General features: G+C 43.9%; 1 pseudogene; it reads right to left on the reverse strand.

Annotated features, from left to right (window-relative positions):
* Positions 1-4,887: 4,887 nt before the first annotated feature.
* On the reverse strand, positions 4,888-6,708 carry LOC109699602 (RNA exonuclease 1 homolog pseudogene; annotated as a pseudogene).
* Between the last annotated feature and the right edge of the window lie 255 nt (positions 6,709-6,963).

Genomic DNA, 6,963 nt, shown 5'->3' on the forward strand with positions numbered 1-6,963 from the left:
ACCACTCAAGCCACACACACCCAGTCCTTTATTTTAGTTTGCCTGTCACATAGGGTCTCCCACTTTTGCTGGGCCTGGCTTTGGACCACAATCCTTCTACCTCCACCTCCTGAGTATCTGGGATTATAGACATGCATCACCATTTCTGGCTTAAAATTTGGGTTCTTTATAGTTTAAGTCTTCATATTAGTAACTCACTTCCTCAAACTAAATTGAAAACTCTTTATTATTCAATTTTTCATTAAATGTTACAGATATGTGATAATTACAGGAAATCATATAATAAACACTTGTATAAACACCATCAAATTCTATGCAGTCTTCATACTTTTCCTATTTTTGACTTTTTTTTCTCTTTTGTGCTTAGAATCAAACCCAGGGTCTCAAGAATGCTAAACAAGCCAGGTGCTGTGGCTTATATCTGTAATCCCAGCTACTTAGGAGACAGAGTTAAGAGGATTTCAATTCAAGGCCAGCCTCAGAGAAAAAGGGGAAAAAAAGTTAGCAAAGATCCTATTTCTTTTTTTTCTTTTTTTCTTTCTTTCTTCCCATTTTTCTTTTTTTTTTTTTCTTTTTTGCTTGTGGGTTTTTTGGCAAGACCCTTTTTCAAATAACAAACCAGGCACTGTGGATCACATCTTTAATCTCAGCTACATGGAAAGCATAGGTGGAAGGATAAAGGTCCAAGGCTGACCCAGGCAAAAAGCATTAAGACTCTGTCTGAACGATATGACCATATACCTTAAAGACCCAAAAAACTCAACTCAAAAGCTCCTAGACACCATCAATAGCTATAGCAAGGTAGCAGGATATAAAATCAAGATAGAAAAATCATTAGCATTTCTATACACTAATAATGAACAAACTGAGAAAGAATACATGAAAACAATACCATTTACAATAGCCTCAAAAAAATCAAATACCTAGGTGTAAACTTAACAAAGGATGTGAATAACCTCTACAAGGAAAACTATACACTTCTGAAGAAAGAGATTGAGGAAGACTATAAAAAGTGGAGAGATCTCCCATGCTCATGGATTGGTAGAATCAACATAGTAAAAATGTCTATACTCCCTAAAGCAATCTACATGCTTAATGCAATTCCCATCAAAATTCCAATGACATTCATTAAAGAGATTGAAAAATCTACCGTTAAATTTATATGGAAACACAAGAGGCCACGAATAGCCAAGGCAATACTCCGTCAAAAGAACAACACTGGAGTTATCACAATACCTGACTTCAAACTGTATTAAAAAGCAATAGCAATAAAAACAGCATGGTACTGGCACAAAAACAGACATGAAGACCAGTGGAACAGAATAGAGGACCCGGATATAAAGCCACACAACCATAACCAACTTATCTTTGACAAAGGCACTAAAAATATATGATGGAAAAAAGATAGCCTCTTCAACAAAAACTGCTTGGAAAACTGGTTAGCAGTCTGCAAACAACTGAAACTAGATCCATGTTTATCACCCTATACCAATATTAACTCAAAATGGATCAAGGATCTTAATATCAGACCCCAAACTCTAAAGTTGGTACAAGAAAGAGTAAGAAATACTCTGGAATTAATAGGTATAGGCAAGAACTTTCTCAATGGAATCCCAGCAGCTCAGCAACTAAGAGACAGCATAGATAAGTGGGACTTCATAAAACTAAAAAGCTTCTGCTCAACAAAAGAAATGGTCTCTAAACTGAAGAGACCACCCACAGAGTGGAAGAAAATATTTGCCAGCTACACATCAGACAAAGGACTGATAACCAGAATATACAGGGAACTTAAAAAACTAAATTCTCCCAAAATTAATGAGCCAATAAAGAAGTGGGCAAGTGAACTAAACAGAACTTTCTCAAAAGAAGAAATTCAAATGGCCAAAAGACACATGAAAAAATGCTCACCATCCCTAGCAATAAAGGAAATGCAAATTAAAACCACACTAAGATTCCACCTCACCCCTGTTAGAATAGCCATCATTAGCAACACCACTAACAACAGGTGTTGGTGAGGATGCGGGATAAAGGAACCCTTTTACACTGCTGGTGGGAATGCAAACTAGTACAACCACTCTGGAAAAAAATGTGGAGGCTTGTTAAAAATCTAATCATAGATCTACCATATGATCCAGCAATACCACTCTTGGGGATATACCCAAAAGATGTGACACAGGTTACTCCAGAGGCACCTGCACACCCATGTTTATTGCAGCACTATTCACAATAGCCAAGTTATGGAAACAGCCAAGATGCCCCACTACTGACAAATGGATTAAGAAAATGTGGTATTTATACACAATGGAATTTTATGCAGCCATGAAGAAGAATGAAATCTTATCATTCACAAGTAAATGGATGGAATTGGAGAACATAATTCTGAGTGAGGTTAGCCTGGCCCAAAAGACCAAAAGTTGTATGTTCTCCCTCATATGCAGACATTAGATCAAGGGCAAACACAGCAAGGGGATTGGACTTTGATCACATGATAAAGCAAGAGCACACTTGGGAGGTATGAGGATAGGTACCCCAAAAACTAGATAGCATTTGTTGCCGTCAATGCAGAGAAATTAATGCAAATACTTTAAAGTGACAGAGGCCAATAGGAGAAGGGAACCAGGAACTAGAGAAAAGGTTAGTTTGAGAAGAATTAATTTAGAAGGTAACACACATGCACAGGAAAGCAATGCAAGTCAAATCCTTATCTCAACTAGCAAAAACCCTTGGTCCTTCCTACTATTGTTTATGCTCTCTCTTCAACAAAATTAGAGATAAGGGCAAAATAGTTTCTTCCTGGTAGTGAGGGGGTAGAAGGGAAGGCGGAGGAGGTGGGAGGGGGTAAGAGAGGGGGCAAGAGGAAAGGGGGAGAAATGACCCAAACATTGTATGCACACATAAATAAAAGAAAAATAAATAAATAAATAAATAAAAAGACTCTCTGAAAAATAACAATCAAAAAGGACTGAAGACATGGCAAGTGCTAAGAGTATCTGCTTAGTAAGTTTAAGACCTTGAGTTCAAACCCCTACACTGCCAAAAAGAGAAAAAGAAAAAAGAGAAAGAGAAAGAAAAGAATGCTAGGCAAATGCTCTACCGCAGACCCAAACTCGTAGCACCTGGCTCATGTTTTAAGTAATTAAATATTGCCCTTAGAGTTGCAACCCTATGCAATCCTTTATTCTCTCACTCTCTCTCTCCAGAAGTAGCTTTCATTTTGTATTTTCCAAAGTTTTTTTTTTCTTATAAACACTTATTCTGTCCTTGCTCAAGGTTAGGAAGAGAAAAGGGTACAGAAAGCCCCACCAAGGATTGGAGGTGTGGTTCAAGTGCTAGAGCACAAGCCTGCTTTGCAAGCTCGAAGCCTGAGTTCAAACCCTCATCCCACCAAAAAACAAAGAATAAGAAGAAAAAAAATTGGATACTCCCACCAAGGGGAGGGAAGACAGTGTCCAGAAGTTGGTGGTCCCTGGGGGTATCCAGAAGTAAAGTTCTGGGCTCTGATGAGGTTATTCCAGGTCACAGAAATCCAAGTGGACTTGGGAAGGCTAATTCTGGAAGCCAAAAACTCCAAGGCAGACCCAGCGTCTTCCTCTAGACAGCAGGAGAATCCAGGCTTACTATGCTAGCATCTCTTTCCTGGCCACCTGTAGCCTCTTGCCCCTGGCTTGGAGCTGGCCCACACACCCCACCCCATCCCATCAAATTCAAACAAAAATACAGACACAAATCTCTGATAAAGAAACTTTTATTTTGGAATAAAAAAAATAAGACTGCAATTCAAGATACACATGCATAGGCTGGGATGAGCAGCCCAGAGAACATAGAAATCTGCAAGTTTGCTTATTTATTTACATTTAGTAATTTAGGATTTACTTTTATAAAAGCATGTTAATAAGCATTAAATGTTAAATTTGCACTTTGAACATTATGACACAAATATAAAACATTCAATGTTAACACTGATTTCCCGTACCTGACTTGGATTTACATATGATTTTATGTTTTACAGAATAACTTTCAAAGTTACATCAATGCTCATCATAAGTACTAGTATTCCTTATCAAAATCTTCATGAAATTTATAAAGCTCGTATTAAAAGTAGCTAGTTCTTTTTCTTGTATACTCTAAAATAGGATAGCATGAGGCTGGCAGAGTGGCTCAAGTAGTAGAGCACCTGCCTAGCAAGCCTGAGGCCCTGAGTTCAAACCCCAATACTACAAAAACAAAAAGAATCTTAACAATCCTAAAACAACAGCTTGAATTAACTTTCAAATTTTCAGGGCATGAAATATATACAAATAGATTATTTTTTAATGTATCTAGGATAATTTTGTTTATGGTTATAACAGAAATACATTCAACTTCCAGGTATTTTCTTTTAAATACCGTAAGCAAGCCCCAAACATAAAAGGTGTTTGGGGTCAATTATTTCTTAGTACAAATAACCTGTCAATCAATTTTAACCAAGTTCTTAAAAGCGTTCTGCTGGGTATTGAGGGGGGGAGCGGGAGGGGGTGGAGTGGGTGGTAAGGGAGGGGGTGGGGGCAGGGGGGAGAAATAAACCAAGCCTTGTATGCACATATGAATAATAAAAGAAAAATGAAAAAAAAAAAAAAACCTTTTGCATTTCGTAATTCTTAAACAACGCATCTATATGATGGAAGAAAATTTACAGAGACGAAATTCTCAAACTACTCAACTCCTATAATAAGAAATGTGCAAATTTAGAAACCATCAATGTTACTTAGCAAATATACCTCACTTACAACACCGGTTATTTTGAACAAAATTTCATTGGCACTTTCGGAGTTTACAGAAATTGGCAAAGTGATCCTGGCAGCTACTACACAAAGTTAGTCTTATGGTCCTTCGGCCCTTCATTTTCTCTCAGGTGGCGGGCTGACGTTTCCCATATCTTAGTGAGGTAACCAGGGCCAGCTTTTGAGATTTATCGCACTGTCCGAAAGAGGCCTGGGAGGTGCTGAAGGTAGGAGAAGATACACGGGTCACAGGAGAGGTGGGCGCAGGACAGGAGTCAGGGCTGGTCTTGGCGTCTTCTTGTATCTTCCAGAGCACCAGCTGCATGCAGGCGCTGGCATCCTCTTTGGAGCTGTGTCCGTTCACGTTGTCCTGGATGATCCGGCTGAGGTGGTGAGCCACGAGATTGCGCAAGGAGCGCTTGTAGGGCAGGCCCAGGTGATGGGGGAAGAGCACAGAAGTATCCACCACGGTGCTGTGAATGACCTTCAAGGCCAGCAGGTCGCTCTCCAGGCTGTGTCCGATGAGGATGGTGTCGGAGCTGAACATGGCCAGCAAGGCAGCCTGGACATCCCGAAGCGTGGTTCTTGTGAACTTAAGGTCTGCCTCGGTCACCCCAGAAAACTTGGTGTTATAGTCGACGATCTCGTTGTCAGGCTTGACGAAGGTGTCAAAAACCACTTGCATCTCCGCGTTCACCACGGTGACGCGAGTCAGCTCCAGGCTGTGCGTGGTGTAAGACATCTCGCAATCCAAGGCATAGATTCCCGGATGAGCTTCCTCGCATGGTTCTTTGCGGAAAGTCTGCACAAAGCCCTGGAGGTTTTCTTTCCTACCGTCCTGCACGTGTTGCCGGGCCACTCTACAGCCGCTGGAGCCCTTGGTCGCTGCGCAGCACGCGTACCGCATCTCCCAGCCGCCAGCCGCCCGGCAGGACAGAAGGCGCCCCCAGTGGTAGAAGCACTGCTCGTTGGGGACATGGCGGCCCGAGGAGGACACATCATACTGGGTGCCACAGCGGCAGCAGACCCTGTGGGAGGCACCCTTGGGCTTCTCGGCAGTGTGGAGCACGGCGCCCCCCGGCCGCTCCGGGTGCGCAAAGGGGAAGCCGTTTACCTTGCGCTGGTCCTCTGTGAGCAGGTACCCCAGGAGGCGGCTGTACAGGGCGGCCCTGGTGAGCCCCGGCACTATGCTGGGGAGCAAGCCCCTCAGTTTCTTGAGGGTGCTCACCACGACGTTCAGGTAGGTGGTCTTGCAGAGACTGCCATCATAGGCCATCTTCTCCTCAGCCTGTGCCTTCTCTATGGCCTCCTGGAGAGAATAGAACTTAAGATACTCCTCAGTGAGGTGGCTGAGATAGCGTTGACGGATGCTCATCGGGACCTTGCCTCCAAACTCTTTGGGGATGATGGGTTTCTTCGAAGACGAGCTGTGAGCGCTTGGCTTGGGTGCGATGGTGGAGCTGGTCTTTGACGCCATCCCGGACAAGGTGCGCATCTTGGGCGGCTGGCTGCCAGGCTTGGGGCCATTGGAGGGTGGTCTCCAGTTGGCCGTGAGGATTCTCTTGGATCCTGTAGGGGTCTTAGCCAACCCTGGGCTAGGGACTTGGACGACTTGTCCCTTTTCACCAGGAGCCGAGCTGTGGACTGAAGAGAACCTCTCAGTCGGTGGCAGATCAGGTTGCACCCAGCCAGATGGTTTCCTCTGTCCCTGCTGGGGTCCCCAGTGGAACCCCTCCTGGGAAGTCACCACTGGGCTCCGCCTCGTGGGTGGCGCTTGGACGCAGATGAATCCTGGAGACTGGCCACACATCGGAGGTACCCAGAGACCAGGGTTCCGCGCAGGCTGATAGCAAGGCAGCAGGAGATCCGGAACTGTATAGGACGCCACCTTGCAAGCTTCTGGATGACCTGGTGGGAACCAGGCCCGTGCGCTGGGCTTCAAGCTCATGCTGCTTCGGAGTCCTAGAGCCCGCGCGGCCCCACGCTTACAGCCGCTGTGGGCGCCCAGCCTGGACCTTCCAGATTTTATTGAGACCTGGATGTGGCCGAATGCACCGCGCACTGATCAGATTAGATCTGTAATCCAATCACATTTAACCCTATCTTCCTCTTCACTCTAACTTCCGGAATCCCTGGGCTCCTCCTACCCGGAAGTGTCTTGTGATTGAATCAATTGAGATTCCTGGTTTCCAACCTTGGAGCC

The sequence above is a fragment of the Castor canadensis genome, chromosome 10, assembly GCF_047511655.1.
Source record: "Castor canadensis chromosome 10, mCasCan1.hap1v2, whole genome shotgun sequence".
NCBI classification, from domain to species: Eukaryota; Metazoa; Chordata; class Mammalia; order Rodentia; family Castoridae; genus Castor; species Castor canadensis.